Source organism: Pezoporus occidentalis, unplaced genomic scaffold (genome assembly GCF_034315485.1).
Source record: "Pezoporus occidentalis ecotype Australia unplaced genomic scaffold, CSIRO_AGI_Poc_V1 ctg16, whole genome shotgun sequence".
NCBI lineage: Eukaryota > Metazoa > Chordata > Aves > Psittaciformes > Psittacidae > Pezoporus > Pezoporus occidentalis.
Window position 1 is genome coordinate 4,774,987 of NW_026913425.1, and position 18,110 is coordinate 4,793,096.

General features: G+C 37.6%; 1 long non-coding RNA gene across 1 annotated transcript; it reads right to left on the minus strand.

Moving 5' to 3' along the window:
- Window positions 1-559: 559 nt before the first annotated feature.
- LOC134160346 (uncharacterized) lies at window positions 560-18,080 on the minus strand. The gene is made up of 5 exons (XR_009963520.1): window positions 17,901-18,080; window positions 12,965-13,094; window positions 3,853-3,973; window positions 1,177-1,326; window positions 560-861 (listed from the first exon to the last, which is right to left on the minus strand). It is a non-coding gene; the product is annotated as an uncharacterized LOC134160346 (long non-coding RNA).
- Window positions 18,081-18,110: the final 30 nt, after the last annotated feature.

Below are 18,110 nucleotides of genomic sequence, written 5' to 3' on the forward strand. Positions count from 1 at the left end.
TATATTGATGCTTCTAAGATCAATGATTATTTAATCTCCTTCCTTCTTACATTTACGTAGAGGTCTCCTTTTATTCCATTATTTACATAATGCCTCTTATTTTCATATATTTTTAGAAGAATAGTTTTTGTAGGTCAAATTCTAACAATCCACCATGAAAGGCAATTAACCTCAGTAAAGTCATCAAGTCCAGTTCCTTCACTTCTAGGAAGAAATCCAATAGTTAGAATCACTGCTCACAACCAAAAATCCTTGAGATGTCCTGTACTGCACCATCTTATGGTCAACTGCGTTTGTTAAAAGACCTGAAAGTACTGCAGTATTCCCTAATTTTTCAAGAGAGGATTACATTCCCTGAGGCAGTGTCTCAGGGGTATCACAGCTGCACAGTTTTCTTTAACAACATTATTTATTTGTGTTTTCAGTTCATTACCTTTGGCTGTGGTGCCAAACATCTTACATCCCTAGGGCTGGAATCTCAGAAGGGCTTCCCTGAAAGATTTTAGCTGTCTCCACAGGACAAAATGAAGTCAAGAACACGTTTCTTTGCCAGATTTATTTCAAAACTTATTTAATGTCAACAATTTAAATGTAACATTTTATTACTTCCAAAGTTGGAAAAAACTGAATATATAGGATAAACTACCTCAGCAGTCAGTAGCTATGTCTACTTTTGTTTTATAACCTCTTCAGTGTTTTTTTGCTCTACAAGGGATGATTGCCTACCGGTTTTTGTTTCCTATCTAACTACTATGATGCACTTCTTTACAAGATAAGGGAAAAGAACTCTCAGATCTTCCCAGTGAGATTGATAATGGCTCACAGATATGTTACATCACTAACTTCCAAGTCACTTTCTCCCTATCAAAAATGGAAGAAAGAGGATATTAGAAAGAATTGCAGTCAGTGTACAGACATCCTAACTTCATTTGGTTTTTTCCTTTTCACATTTCTGTCAGGTAATCTCTGGAACATCCAAGTGCCAGCTTAATTCTACTGACTTCCAGCAGGGCAGAGAGTGGCTTTAGGGAATGCAGGCATGATTTGGCCTTTTCTTCTGCAGATCTCAACTGAGAGCACACTTCAGCTCACATACAGGCATTAGCCTACTTTTAGTGAGGCTCTCAGAGTCTCACTTAGGGAGAGAAACATTAACGCTAATAAGAAAATGCATACCTGAACTGGCAGTGTGTTAAGCCACTGGGTTGTCTGGACACACAGATCCCACTGGGCTTTCAAAACTGAACTAGTATTTGTAGTCTGGTTCCTGCATAGCTTGTGAGCATGGTCATGAGGACAATGCTGAAATTGCTGTAAGAAAAGAGTCTGGATAAACAGAAAGTTAAAAATAATATATTTATTTGTATGCTTTTCAATGAAAAATAGTCAATTAATTTAAATTTAAACAATCTCAGTTATAAGATATTAAAGCAACTGAAGACACAAATTAACCCTAGACTTTTACAATCCATATACCCAGTCAAATCAACACTTATGTGAGTCCAGGCCCTTAACTTTACAATACCTAATATGAGGAGAAAACTATCTGTATTTTCTCTGTGCTAAACAGAAGATAGGCTTCATGAACTAAGGGTTCCATTATCATCAGACCTTTTGGTTAAAGCAGTTCACTCAGCCTTCCCAGTGGCATATGACTTGAGACCACAACTCATGTTTGAATTTTTAAGAAAGTTTGAATCTTTAAGTAACTAGGAAAAATGGAAATACCATGCCAAGAAGTTAAGCTGTAAAAAAGAGCAGCAGAGACATAAAAGTTAGAAACTGCTTTCTGGGCTGACATTTCTGAGGACTTCTGAAGAGCATTCCCTGGCTCTGCTGTACAAATATTCCAGATTTCTGCAAAAATGGTGTTACCCACATTCATGCTGTATAATTTGTCATCTTAATTCCATGTGTCATTACCTCAAAGTATAACTGTCTTTTTATATCCAAGACTTCGGGTCTGAAAGCACCTTTTTCCACTATTCTTCTGTTGAATTGGACTGAATCAATTAAAAAGTACCCAGCAATGACATCTGTTTAGAAGAAAAAAAGAATCCCAGGTCTGAGTCTTGTCACAGCCAGTTGCTGTTCATTGTCACACACAGATATATGTTGCTGGCTATTCCCACAGCCAGTTGCTCCACTACAGGTATTTATATCAGCAGAGATTTGGCTCACAATCGAAGAAGCTAACAGGAACTAAAAAAATTATTAGGCTGAATGACACTGGGCTAGCTAACCTTGCTCCTGATGAAAAGCATTGAGATCCCTAAGAATCTTACTGGCCAAGCTCTGGAAGTTACAGTTCAATCACAAAAGACTTTATGACTAGGTATTTGTAAAGCTAAAGAGTGGCTATTCTCCACAAGTGAAGGAAGAGAATGCCTGTGACCAGTAAACTTTTCCAAGCATCCAATAATACTAGCTGACAAGCAAGTTCACAAGTACTGTTCAGTTCCATGTGTAGTGAACACCTGCAGCTTCTACTGCTTTTGAAAGAACCTGAGCATTCAGCACTTTTGAAGAAAAACATCATGAAGTCCTATCCTCAAAGGAGGATCTTTCATCCAATTCTTTCTTGCTTATCTTGTAGTCACCATGTCCAAATCGCCACATGCAAAATTAACAGCTGATTTGAAAATTGCAACATTGCAATTCTCTACATTTCAATTTCTTAGTTTCTTAAAGCCCAACAACAGTCCTGGTGAATGGTATTTAACTACTTCATCATTAAACAATATTTGAATACTAAACCATGATCAAAACCAGTCAGTTGTAGGAATACAAGGCTACCTCAAAAGTTCGTCTTGACCAGGCTTGTATTTTTATCACTGCATCATTTCCTGTGCCATCATCACTCCCTTTCTTCATTCACTTTTTTCCTTTTACAAAATATGTAACAACATGTGTGCTGGAAAAATTGATTTGATGTTTTACATACCTCCTCAAGAAAAGCTGCCTTCAAAAATATCCTCAAAGTACACAGAAATCCTAACCACAAAAGTGGTCCCAAAATCCTAAATTGGTTGGTATGCAAGATTATATGAAATGAATTGGTAAACAAACAAGTTATTACATAGGCTATCAAATAAAATGTTAAAAATTTTAAGCTTTATTCCTCCCAGTACCGCATTTTCAGGTGCTTACATATTAGCTATTTTGGGAAAGATGACAACACAAAGTAAACTACACTAACATTCAGAGGATCTGTATTTGTGTGCATATTATGAAATCCAAAAGAGAATTCACAGTGCTATCAATTTATGCAGACAGGGGAGGACACATGCTAAATCTGCAACACAACCGAATGACCAAACTTGAAGAGATTTTAATAATATGTGTTGTATAATGCCAAGAAAATTGGGATCAGACAAAAAGATGAAAAAAGATTCACTTCATATGAATGCTAAAATTCATGTAACCTCAAGAAAAACCAAAACCAAAACCAAACCAAACCAAAGAAAACCCAACAAAAACCAAAAACCCAAAACCTCAATAAACTGAATAATCATAATAAACCTGACAAGTATAACCATCACATTAGCACTGTCTACTGGGAGAGCCTGTATCAGAATATTCTGGAGATGGTCTGGCACTACAGAAGTCTTTTCTAGAGGTGAAATTAACTACATAAGCACTGCTCTGTTAAGGTAAGCAACTACCAGACATTAGTAAAATAGGAAAAAATGTGGCTTTTGGAAGACGTACTATAGTAATAAATCAATTAGTCAAACAAATTGTAACACAGGATCCACGCTAAGGCATTAGAAATGTAGCTTTCTACGTGAGCTTAGAAAAAGAACAGAACAGTTAATGCCTCTCAAAGTCAGCAATTAAGAATCCATGTACCTTGTAGCTTTCCCAGTCATGAGCAGAATTAGGTATTTGCTTGGTTTCACTAAGTTCTCCTTTTAAATGTACCATTTCTCATTCTGTTGAGCTGCTGGTCTCATTGATTGGTGTTCATGACCTGAATGTAGAAAGAGTAAATAAAAAGACAATAGATTAAAAAGTATGTTGGATCTGATAATTCATTATGCATAATGATTTTCTAACTAATAGGGATATTTTGCTGTACATGTATTTTCTAGCAAGATTTCAAAGTGTTGCACAAACATTAGGATATCAAGCAACAACCCAGAACTCCTTAATGCCAATTATTTTCTCTGTCAGGAAAATTTGATCCTTCTCTTTAACAAATATTAGCATGGATAGGCTGGAATATCTTGGGAAATCCTGATTTCTATGTACACAAAAAGAGAACCACACCTACCTGATGTTAGAAACATATATAGTCATTATAACATAGAGAAAATTGAGAAGTCCATGTCACTGCAAGGCTAGCCAAAACTCCTCTCTCTGATTATACAATAACATACAAAGACTTCTATATTTAAAATTGTCCCTTAGATACAAGGAATAAAATGAGCTACAGAGCTGACAATCTGATGTCCAATCTGCATTCAGTACAGAGAAATCCAAACAGGACTCTGAGAGCATCTAGAAATCATACATTCTTGCGGTATAATACCAGTGATTATAATACTTAATTATTCTGCACTGATGCAATGTTACACCTGAGTGACTGGAAAAAAAGAACAAAAAACTACTTTTTGAATAACAATGTGAGTTTTCTTAAGGGTTACCAAGGCCACCAGTTAGTTAGAGTCTTTATGCAATCTACTTAATATCACATTTCAATTGCTCCCTTTAGAAGTAAAGAAAAATTTTCTTTTCAAGACACACCAGTATCTTTGTAAGAACTGAAAAGATAAAACTGCAGTATCAGGCAACATGAAGAAGATAATTAAGATGAAATCTTGCAAATGATGTCTTAATGACAAAAAATTAACTATTCAAGGATTGTGCAGCTGCACTCCACCACCAAGACAATGCCTGATTTCCTCAAAGTATGTTAAAAGTCTCAACACAGATCACAGTCTTGGCTTACAGTACACATAACTTTGGGGCTTTTTAACAAAACCCTTTAAGATAAAAATATATTCACACATAGTATCTCAAATGGGGAAGTTTAAAGCTTTAATCAGTTAAAATTGTAATATTTTAAAAACTAAAGCCTATAAACTTGATACAACCTCTAGAAATTGTTAGAAATACTGAAACATATCTTAACTATGTCATCTAACTAAAGGAAAATTGGTTCCAAATATTACTCAGTTATCTCTTTTATTTCCAAGGTTTTGATCAAGACTGTCTTTGAGGAACCTGTTCATCATAAAACTCTAGAATGCAGCACTTTACATAGTGTTTCACAGAAAATGTTCTTGGTGTGTTATTAATTACCATCAGTAATGCTTGTTCTACTTCCCTTTTCACTCAAGTCAGAATGAATGAATTGTGATCATTCTTTCCTGAATTATGTTTCTTAATCAAGCTCCTAGTTTTACGTGGATTTAACTGATACAAAATGAAGACCTTTATTGATATTGTCATTGTATCTATAGGCAAAAATTTAAAAGTTTCAGTGGTAGGGATTTCAGAAACTGGTAAGATCTTACCATAAACCGATAACTTCTTTATCACATAGCTATTAACTTCGCTATTACTCTACCACAAAAAACTGTTTTCTCTTTTGTGGTGCTGTACTCCACAGCTGCGCTTACAGCATAGCAGCGGTACCAGTATCTTCAGTGTTCTTCTGCTAAACATGATATATTATCACAGGGAAAAACTGCTCAGTTTACATCAAAATCAAAATTTAATCAATTTATTAACAACATGTAATTAACCAGCAATCAGTGAGCTGTATATTCAAGATTCAGCAATACAAGTGAACCACAACATTAGATGCATACAAAATGTTAATAAACCACGATAGTAATGCATATGAAATGCTTATAATAAACACATACAAAAACAACCTCCTACAACAACCCTCCCAAAAAGCTCTAATCACATACAAATGAACACAGTTACATGTGCACATCTTTGTCACATGACCTGTGAGTATTTACAAGCACACACCCCTCATCTGGGAGCTTTCGTTCCCCTCTTTACACATCTCCTGCTAGAGATTTGGGTGCTGTAGCTTTCCATGCATCTGTGCAGCTCCTTATAGGCCCCTGAATCACACCAGTGCAAAAGCACTACACAACTTCACATATGCACATCACAAGTGTGGGTGTTTATTATTGCAGCCTGTATTGACAGTTCACTAGCTGGATACAGACTGAGTCCAACAGGAAGGACGCTTCTTGCTTAGGCAGAGGTTTTGACACCATCAGAGCAATTTTTTATACTTCTTTTCAGGCTGTCTCCCCCTTCCAAGAGTCTACATGCAACTATGACTGCATTAAGCAAAAGAAGCTATAGTGATCAATCTCCCAATGTAACATTCTCATAAAAACAAAATCACAAACATTGTGTCTCCAGAACTCAAATCTGAAAAAGAAACTTTTCTTCCTACTCATCTTCCATGTCCTGCACAACAGCACAATTAGGGGGACCCTTACACCAATAAAGAATGGAATACTTGCCACTTAACTTTAGATGTTTGCATCTGAACTCGTCACCTGAGTCCTGTAACAGGTTTTAGATTTCTGCTTTAGGATGAAACAAATCACATATTAGACATGTATGTTTCTCTCCACTGACAGAAAAGGGATTTTTGACTTCTAGTTCAGATGTAAGTTTGAATTGTATAGCTAAATTTATGCAAGCGAATCTCATACCAAATGTTTACAACGTCTTCTAAATTGGAAGCATCAAAAAAATGGAGCACCTGTTTTTTTTTTTCTCCTTTAAATGGAGAGGTTTGGTTAGTTGCTGCATCTCCTTCACTTTTTCCTCCTGCCTCCAGCTACTACCCATCAAAGTCAACTTGTATTCCCAAAAAAGAATAGCATTAACACATACCTATACTGTACTGGTCAGATACATTACTGGAACTAATACCTCTATTTCAACACAGTAAGACTTACTCAACACAAGAGCTCATCCATTTGAGGCATTCTTTAATGGTCTTTTTCCTACTACAACTTTTCAGTAACTGATGACTATGCACACTTTGACAAAGACTCTTGATATGCTATTTTTGCAGGCTGCCTGCTGAAAAAAACTCTTTTTCAACGTAACTTTGAGTACTGGTTAATTATATAATGGAAAAGAAAGCTGGGAGAACTTTATGCCTGCCTACAGATGGGTGGTATGTTTCCAAGTACTGCAAAAAGTAATTCCCACATAGGCTTTAGTGGCATCAGCTTGATAGTAGAGAAATCTAGTATTTTTAAAGGTGTTCTACATTATTGTATTTATATTAATAGATATATGTAATCTAATATAAGCAGTTCACCTTCAACTGAATGCTGATTTCTGTATGTCACTTCTGATTTTCACATCATACCAGATAGAAGACTGTAGGGCAGGTAACACAAGCTATTTTGAAGTTCACACATTCAAAAATCCTGTTAAAATTCTAATTACATGGATGAGGTGTCTTTTTCCTGTCAAGCCATGACACCATCAAAACAAACATCTGTTTTTTTCCTTTCTTCTTCCAGGTCAAATTTCTTATTGGTGTGCTGTTCTTTCCTGCAAATTGAAGAGTAATCTGTAGCCATATAAAATGTTGGAAAGTGTGTAATCTGCAATCCTGAAGAAGGGAAGCAGGAAAATGTGAGTGATTGCAGCACTTACCACAGATTTCGTACTACTGAGTAGACAGGCTATTCCATAAACAGAAAAGAAACGCACTGGTGAACATGGGAAACAGTAAGTGAATGCTCTTGGGTTTGGCACAACCACACTTGCTCCTCACCTAAAGCAAGTCAGAGATAGCAAATTATACAAAACCTAGCAAACTAAATACAAAACAAAAGCAAAATATATATGTTTGAGGAAGAAAACCAGAAGATAGCAGAATTAAAAGTAACCTGCCCCTTTGTCATTAATACTCTTACCATAGAAACACGGAATCATAGAATCACAGAATCATAGAATATTTCAGGTTGGAAAGCACCTTAAGATTATCTAGTTCCAACCCACCTGCCATGAGCAGGGACACTGCACACTAGACCATGTTGCCTAAGGCTCTCTCCAACCTAGCCTTAAACACTTCCAGGGATGGCACATACACCACTTCTTCATGGTTTTTGCTACAGGACTAACATATTGGAAAAGCTTTTTTTTTTTTTTAAGGACACTCTTGAAAAGAGAGTAGCAACAACTGTAATTCACACTCAGATAAAGCATTCACTCTACCTTAAATGAAATCTGATGCATTTCATACACTTATCTGAAAAAAAAACCTCAATATAAATTATAAACTTCTGTTATAAATCTATTTTAACACAATCAATCCATTGTTCTTTACAATGAGCACTGTTTCTAACATAAATGTGATTCTAAGTCAAAGCAAAGCTAGTGATTCATCAAGCTTAGCATCTTGTCTCCAAAAGAGAACCCAAAGTAAAAAGAGAACAATATGGCACATAGTGGGATTTCTCCCTAGTGATCTCCTAACCTCCACAAATACACAACATTGGGACTTCCTCAATCAGAGATAATGTCTTTGTATTCAATAGGTATTGGTGGATTTTCCTTTCATGAACTTGTCCACTCTTCTCCTGAAGGTATGTAAAATTTGATGGAATTTGTGGAGCTTCTTCCAAAAGATATTACAGATGCTAAAACAAGATGAAGACCCAAATCTTCTTGCTTGCATTGAGTGAAGTTTCAGTTAGCTTCAACTGGTGCTCTCCAGCTTTTTCATTGGAAGAGAGAGTAAATAAGAAATCCTAATTCACCATCTTCATTCAACTTGGAGGTTTTTAGTCCTCAATTACCTTTCTATAGAATTTTTTTTTTTCTCTAGGCTGAAGAACTCTGGTTTGCCTAATTGTTCTTATTTATAGCCACTTCACATTTTGGTTACTCTTTTTACCTTTCTTTTCTTCCAGTTTGACTGTAGCTTTTTTAAGAGGAAGGGGTAACAATGGTTGAGTACCAAACTCATGTCTTCTAAAATCTCTTTTAAACTCAAGACCTTGTTCCTGAAAGAAGACAGACAGCTCAAAATCCAACATATTATGTGCAAAGTTGTGGGTGTTTTTGTATGCATCGTGAGACATTTTAGATAAAATTGTATTTAGACACATTTGCCACCTCAACCTCCAATCACTGTCTCTGTCATCTTGTAAAGATAATCAGAGATGGTCTGTGAGTGCTAGGCAGTGTTTATTTTACCCTGCAGTGCTAGTCACCTTTAAAGAAGAAAATTTTGCACGTGGTACCATATGGTCTCCAAAAATTAATAATTAAAACCCAGCTATTCTTGCACAATTTCCAGAACAGTAGCCTCTGACTTTGCTGATAAATCAATTAATTTAAAGTAGTTCTGAACAAGCTTACATTCCACCCTGTCACTGTTTCTGTTTGACTTCACCCCAATGCCAAAGCTTTTGCTGTATTACCTAAAATGCTGTCACTTATCTACACCTATGCCCCTACCTTCCTCCCTGTCCTCTTGTCTTCTTTCACATAGGGCTGCAAAAATTTCAATAAGCACTTTTATTCCCTTAATTTCAGTTCACATTCATGGATTTGATTTTGCCTATATCATTTCTTTCACATACACTTCATCTTCGTATTCTCTTTTATAATACTGTCTTCCATGTCTCATTTGCCAGTTTACTTGTTATCTGCATTTTACATAATTCACAAACTTTTATTTAACCACAGCTACGTTTTGATTCTTATATTTGTTGTGCAAACCTCACAGAATAAGCCATTTAAACATTTAACAAAGACTCTTCCCTTACACTGCTTTTACTGTTTTTATTATGTTAATACAGTTAGACAGGCCTTATCAGATTCATCTCTCACCTGATGCAGTGGGAGACATGTCAACTTACTCCAAATATGAATTAGAATTACTCAGATCAATATATAAGCCAGGCTTGCAGTATCTGGGTGTCAATCCAACAAATTCTAGGGTTTAATAATCAAATCCTCTGAGAGTCTGTAGTTCCATTTGAAGTGCAATTAAATTCAAAAGATAGGAATCATCTAAGCAAATGCAAATGTCTAAAATGTAGCTATATGAACTAGTTGTCTAGACCCTCTTTATAGTCACAACAGAAAGATAAGCACTTTTGTGGTATGATTCATCTGACCTTTTAGAAATGTATGAGATCAGCTGAACCCTGCAGGCACTTGTTTCTGTGCTAAGTACAAAAGACTGAAAGACTTTTCAGACTAGGCTATCTCAGATGCCCCTTAAGCACCTATAAGTGGAATCCAGAATGAATAGCCTTAAAGATGTCTGCAATAAAAAGGCCTCAAGTTAGCAGGATGAATACCGAGCAAAACATTTCAGCCTAACTGCCACAGACATACACAGACAGACACCCTTTCTGAACACTTGTTTGAAAGGCATTTTAATAGCAACCAAACTTTTATTACAGTCTGAATTGGGGGTGCTAGTCCTTCCCAGATTAGGAATCTTTCTTTATTAGCAGAGATAACTTCTTTTTAGCTAGGTTAAAGAAAATTAGAAGGAAAAACTGTCATTATATATTTTGAATGTCAATAATCCAAAATTAAAATCCAAAATTAAAAAGGTAACTTTAGTGTACACTCTTAAACTGTCTAATTAAATTACTTTCTTCCTTTCAATTGATGGGATTCCATAGATCTTTGCCAACATTAATACTATACAATGTAGTATAAATAATGATACAAGTTCCAGAAAAACTTAATCTGGTTTCCAAAATGAAAAGGTGTAGCAGAGCCAGGATATTGCTACTACATTCATGATTCTAAGACTAATCAAGAATGGTCGTTTTTATCAGTATAGAATCTGACTGTCAAAAGAGCAAAAGTTTCCACTAAGCCTCAAATTCTAGAAAATCTCACAACTTTAAAAGATATCTAAAACACTTGGTCATAATCTGTGCTGTGATCTAAGGGACAGGAACTAAACTAAGTGACATTTGCCACATTCTCAACCTAGCAAGCACAGTGACAAGAGATGGTTCTGTACATCTTCAGCAATGTAAGCTCAAGCTCCAACCTAATATATTTTCATCCTAGTACACACAGAATCTTGGGGTATGTCCAGAGAGCTATCCAACAGCTGAATGTCACGATACCTCCTGTGGAACATCTCAATCTGACTGGAGAGTTTTCAGGGCTTTTTAATATAGCAATGCTTTTTTAAAGCTGAAAAAAGTACCCGGGGAATCAGGCAATGAACAAATGATTCAACATCTAAAGCTGCTTTCTCCTTCCTCTACTCGCTGAATTCTACAGACGGCTGCACACTATAGGCGTTTGTTTCTTTTAACACAGTTCACGAGCAGAGCAGCGTGATACGTTGCCACCTGCTGTAGAGTTGATGTAAAACCCTGGCTTGACTCCTGTGTAAGCAAAGGCTGCGTCACAGCAGAGGCACATCTCTGCGTGACCCATCCCGGCAATGCCGTCAGCTACATTCCTTGCTGACTCACGTCTTGCAAAGAAATCCGCTCTGGTGAAAAAAACTGTCATGATGCGGAGCAGGCAAGAAGTGGGACTGCAGAACTTGGCCTCAGAACGGGGAGAGAGCGCAAAGGAGCTGGAAGCATTCAAGCACGAATGCAAATATACATGTTTACAGTTGTCAACAATCAACATGTTGATCCTGCCATAAGATGCTGAAGAGATGCTGAAATTTTATGACTGTTACACAATCACTCATGTAAGTGGGCTGCTTTTAGAGGGAGGATGAAAGTCTGCCTCACATTAATCATTTCAAGCTTTTCTTGCACATAATTTAACAAACAGATCTGTGTTTTATAGTGGAAACCTTGTTCAAATTACCTGCCCAGTACTCCTTTGTGCAAAGGACCTCTTAAAAGTGGTAAAGCAAGTACAGTGCACAGATTTTTTTAAAGACAGCAATAAGCTCACAATTGCTAATTATAAAGATAGTGTTTTCCTTAGTATCAGATTGTGAATATAGTTAAGCTTGGAAAACCTTTTCCTTATTTCCAAAAAAAATGGTTTTACTTGCTGCCAGTTGCTTTCTATATACTCCTTTATAAAATCATACGAGAAATATGGTTTTCCCTTTCTTTAAAATACGCTATTCTATATGCTGCTGTGAGGAACTATTACAAAACCAATATTCATTCTTCAGATGTGATTTTCAGTAGCAGATTTATGGGCATCCGTAATGCCAGTCTTGAAAGAAGTCGATGTGCATTTTATAGTCATTCAATACCCTATAGCACAGTGGTGTCCTCATGCCCCTGCAGCAGAATACGTCATCACAAATATGTTGTACATGTGCACCCTGACACTGAAAGGTCTCTGGGGACACTGATCTTTTGATTTCCTGTGAGAAGAGGATCACCGTTTCTCTACAGTTTAAAAGGAGAAGTTAGCATTTCTACAAAAATATTCCAGGTGCTTTTTGGCAAAATTGCTGACAGATGTTTTTGGACAGTTCAAGAATGTTTCTTATAGCAGGAATATAGTCATGACTCCGTGTCTTACAATGCTGGTTTGGCTTATGCAGAGTATCCATGACATTGTGAAACATTATCAAACTGGGGTTTGGGATTTTTTTGGGGGGTTGGGTTTGTTTGTTGGTTGGTTGGGGTTTTTTTCGTGGTTTCTGTTGTTGTTTTTTTTTTTATTATATATATTTTTTCCCAATTCATAAGTTTGTAACAGAAATTATTCTGGTAATTATTAAATTATTATGATTATTTAAAATATATAAACAATGTATTGCTTTTAAGTGTTCTACATAGAAGAACGGGAGAATATATCATTATTCAGTGCACTGTAAAGAAGCACTTCTTTCCATGCAACTGAAAATCTTTATCTAAAATGCCAGTAAGTCATTATGGTAGAAAAACCTTTCTTGCAATTAATGTAAAATCTATTCATAACTTTAGTCATGATAGGTTGTTACTCATGGGGAAAAGACTGACCATTACACGGAAAAGCTTACTTGAGTGAAAAAATCCAGATGCCCTAGGAGAACCTTTTAAGTATATATGAATACATTCAGTAGGCATGTATCATGTACAGGCTCATCAACACTGTCTTGTAAGTGTCTGTCAAGCTATCAGCTGATGTGTCTGTGGAAAAAAATGGGAGAATGTCTTTTCAGACATAGCAGATACTAGACTCCAGACTATTTTCAATCTCTCAATACTGATTCTAATTCACATGTTTTCTCTGAAAAGGATATATACTTGATATACACACTAACCATTATATAACAAATGACATAGTCAGAAAACCAATTCTACAATGGAGGAGAGGGATATTAGAAAATAGGGCCCTTTTGCACTGAGGCGTTCAATATTCAGAGGATATTATTGTTACTACTATCATCATCACAAGAAAAGAATGCTGGAAGGTTCCAAAATATATCAAACTTCACTGCCACAGCGCTCATGTGCAGTAACGTTAGACTTTTTTTTTTTTTTTGTCTAAAATTAGGATTTCAATTGTATACAAAATACTGGTGTTTTGAAAAATGTTTCTTTCAGTTGGAACAAAAAATTTTAATGTGAGTCTTGAAACGGGTGATCTGACAATCAGCTATATCTAATATTTCAGTTCACATGATGGGCAGAGAATGGTCCTGGATCATGCAATTACAAAGGCCCCACTGCACAAGGCAGTAGGCATAACATGACAGTCCTTTGACTGTGAAGTCCCAAAAGACACAGATTGGTGCCTTGTGCCTTCACCTCAGACGCTCAATGCTTCTGTCAGAGACATGTGGAGCGGAAGAGAAATGGTGATACTCTACCGTACAAGGCACAGATCCACCTAGAGGCCATAGCTGCATCTAACACTGCACGTGAGGAGACAGACCTTGTCACACAGTAAACAGACAAATACTTAACCTGGCAGAGTCAAACGGTAATCAGTCCAGTATCCACACATAACTTACTACAAAGCATCTGCTTTTCCATCACAGTAATCACAACAGATACTGAGAAAAAACAGAAAACACAACATTGAAAAGGTCTTTCTACAAGCTACAGAACTACAGATAACACTAAAAATTCATTAATGTTTCATGTAAGCTAGACTATGTTTACTTTGTATTTTGAGTCCTTCAAAAACCGTTTCAAAGAACAAAGATGACCTTTTGTAATTAGATGTGCTAACGCTGTTATATCCGTTCAACCTCCTTCCTCCTGCTTCCCTTTTCCGTATTTCCTGCAAAAAAAACATGACAGTACCAGCCTTTGCCTGGCTCCAATCACTGCTGTGGCATTTGCTTGGCTAGAGCAGCATATGAACATATGTGATCATAAAAGCATGGGAAAATCTCCTTCCCCCTGTGAAAATAATTGTATGTTCTACTGTTCTATAGAATCCAACATTAAAGATTACTGGTATTTTTGAGATACAATTCAAAATCAGAAAGTTTCCACAGAATTTTTTATCAGATAACTCCATAATACCCACAGTGTGGGAGTCGGGTAATTACTGTCATTTCATTGCTCTGTATCTACAATTACCTCTTTGTACTAGTAATCAGCCTTATACCATTTGATCTCCTTTGCTTTTTAGGCGCTTAATTACAAAGTAGCAGTAGATGTTTGCATCACAGACTGGTTTGAGTACCCATTGCAATCTTCTTCAATTTTCAAATGTCTGCATTTCCCCAAAGAGATAAGAATGAAAACACATATTTAAAGGCTTATGTACCAAAGGCAGCCATGTATTTAAAAAACTATTTTATGCAGAAAGATTTCCCAGATTTTTTACACCAGCAGTGTGCAATACAAATTAGCATTAACAGATGATCATAGAATCATAGACCAGTTGGTGCTGGAAGGGACCTCCAAAGGTCATCTAGTCCAACTCCCTGCAATGAGCAGGGACATCTTGAACTAGATCAGGTTGCCCAGAACTACATCCACCTGGCCTTGAATGCCTCCAGGGATGGTGCAGCCACCACCTCCCTGGGCAACCTGTGCCAGTATTTTACCACCCTCGCTGTAAAGAATTTCTTCCTCACATCCAGCCTGAATCCCCTCTTTTAGTTTAAAACCCTCAGTCGTATCACAAGTCCTGCTAAAAAATCTCTCCCCATCTTTCTCATAGGCCCCTTTTAAGAATTGAAAAGCCACAATAGGATCTACCCGTATCTTAGCTTCTTCTTGCTGAACAACCCCAACTCTCTCAGCCTTTCCTCACAGGAGAGGTGCTCCTGATCATTTTTGTGGCCCTCCTCTGGACCCTCTCCATCAGGTCCATGCCTGTCCTGTGCTGAGGACTCCAGAGCTGGCTGCAGTATCCAGGTGGGGTCTCACCAGAGCAGAGAGTCAGAATCACCTCCCTCCCTGCTGGCCATGCTCCTTTGGACGCAGCCCAAGATAGGATGGGTCTTGTGGGCTGCAAGTGCACACTGCTGGCTTGTGTTCATCCACTAGTACGCCCAAGTGCTTTTCCTGTGAGGTACTCTCAATCCCTTCATCCCCTCAGCCTGTATTGATATCGAGCATTGCCCCAGCTCAGGTGCAGGACCCTGCACTTGCCCCACTGAACCTCACGAGGTTTGTGTGGGGCCATCTCTCAAGCCTGCCCAAGTCCCACTGGATAGCTTCCCATCCCTCAGCTTGGTATCAACTTGCTGACAGCACATTCAATCCTACTGTCCATGCCATTGATGAAGATATTAAACAGCACTGGTCACAGTACAGACCCCTGAGGGTGCCAGTTGTCAGTGGTGTTCATCCAGACATTGAGCCACTGATCACTACATTCTGGATGCAACCATCCAGCCAATTCCTCATCTAACGAACAGTCCACCTAATCAAATTCACACCTCTTCAATTTAGAGCATATGTGCTTATGACAGATGTGTACGTCATCTCCCTATGTCCAAGACAAGGAACTTGTGTCCTGTTTCACTTACATGCACCAGACATAAGCCTTGTTGAAAAGTTAGATGTGGCCAAGCATTTCAAAACATTACAGTAGTTCTACATTCACATGACCTTATTTCAAACACCAAATAAGTACCTAAATTTGGAGGCTGATTTTCAGTAGTTACATGGATCAGAAAAGATTGTTTGGATTTAGTGATCTAAAATTGCTCTTGGAGGAGCTTTTCTCTCACTTTTAACTATACTGCTTCTTAAATACTAGAGATATATGTAGAGAAAGTCCTGCAAACAGATGTCCTGTCATGTTTCATGACTGCAAATGTCACTGCGCCTTGTGGCCTTTCATATGGAGGCCAGCTCAGACCAGTTACTGTGTTATTCCTCATTACCTCTATTTTAGAATTTAGGGGTGGTCCAATCCTTCAAATTCATGTAAAAACTCTACTTCCTTTTATCCAGGAATACTCTGGTTTATTATAAATTCCTCCTTCAGCTGTGACCTTGCAGAACAGTCAGCTGTGGCAACGGAAAATAGCTTATGCCTTGCTTTGGTATAGGCACTGGTCACCAAGATATGATTACAGCTGCATGACAAGTACAGTTTAGTGTTCAAAAAAAAAAAAAAAAAAAGAAATGGTGCCAGGACAAGATGTGAGGCCAGTGCTCCTCCTATTCATGCAAACCTTACAAAATGCACTTCTTTTTTACCTCAAATTTAACCCTAACTGATACTGAAGACCCTATTAGAGATACCTACAACCAAATCAATTAAAGATGTTTCTCCAAAGACATCTGCTCATCCAGCCTTACTATAATCAGCAAAAGCAGTCATTCCATTCTGTTTTTCTGGAAACTAACCTCAGCAAGTGTCATCATAGGCCTTAATGAAACAGAATGACTGCACAATAATGAGAAGTCACACAAGCTGCAGTTCTTGCTCATCAAATAATGCAGACCTTATCAGATGCTGCAGTTAAAAGCAACAACTATTCTTAAACAAATGCAATATACCCCACAAGAACAGTGACCAGACAGTCTTTTCTGCAGATTAACAGCTCCATCCCCTGCCTGGAGACCTCACAGTATCCTGGAACGAAACTCATCTTCAAACCCCACTGGGATCAAAACTGAATCTATCCACTTTCCTGTTTTCAGTCATAACCAGTGTCTAATAAAGCCCATGTGCATCACGGCTTGTCACTTCTGCAAAATGGAAGGTTCCATCCTAGGTCTCAGACAATAAATGCAGTTTATGACAACAAAACCCATTGTGTTTATGTTTTGGTGTAGTTGTTTCTAACTTGTCTATGGTCAAGGCTAAAAGCAAGGATGTTTTTGAGGCCAAGGCTTGTAAAATTAATGACCAAATGCCTGTTTATTGTTCAGTTCTGAGCATGCACTTGGCTAAGATAGGAGCTAAGACAGAGAAGGACAAACATGTAAAGGTTTATAAAAGGCAAATTATAAGTTACAATTTTGTGGATGTTAGGTTATTTGACATCTATGCCAACTTTCTCATACTATCAGACAAAATGCTGCTGCAGTATGAGGTATATTTACATACTGTGGAGCTTGACCAGGACATCTGTGGCTCCAGTATACCAGATGGTACAGCTGTAGCTAGAGTTCAGTTCTGTAAATGATTTTGAAAAGATTTTCTACGTCACAGTTTGCATTACAGAAAGAACAATTGAGATGGTATCAGGGTAAATGAAAAAGAACAAACAGGAGGACTCTCCACTCCTTGATTCCTGATTGAAAATCTTTGAAACTTAGTGTTGAATTTCTATTATAGCCCTGAGACTACATCAATAAAAGCAATTCTCTCTGGGATCACACTGAAGATGCTGCTCCAGCTGCTGATGAAGCAGCTTTGCCTCAGATGGGGTGTTACGCACAGCTGAATTCATTTAGTGTGTCTACATATGAAAGGCTTTATAGAAAGGCTGGAATGGAGAGAAATGGTGGAAACTGTAAACCCAGAGCTCCGTCTGAAGCATCACTACAGAAGTTAATTAAAGCTCGTACCCGGGGAGATTTCCTAGCTTCATAATTAGCATCGGTGGAAACACTGAAGAATGAAGTTGCTCCACCAAAGAATCCACTTTTTGGGGTTTTCATTCCATTCTCCACAGGAACGCCCCTGGAGCGGCTATTCTCCAACATGGGTAACACCAGCTCCCGCAAAAACGTCTTAGGCTAGCAAGGTCCTTTCCCCCCCGCCTCCCCGCACTGCCA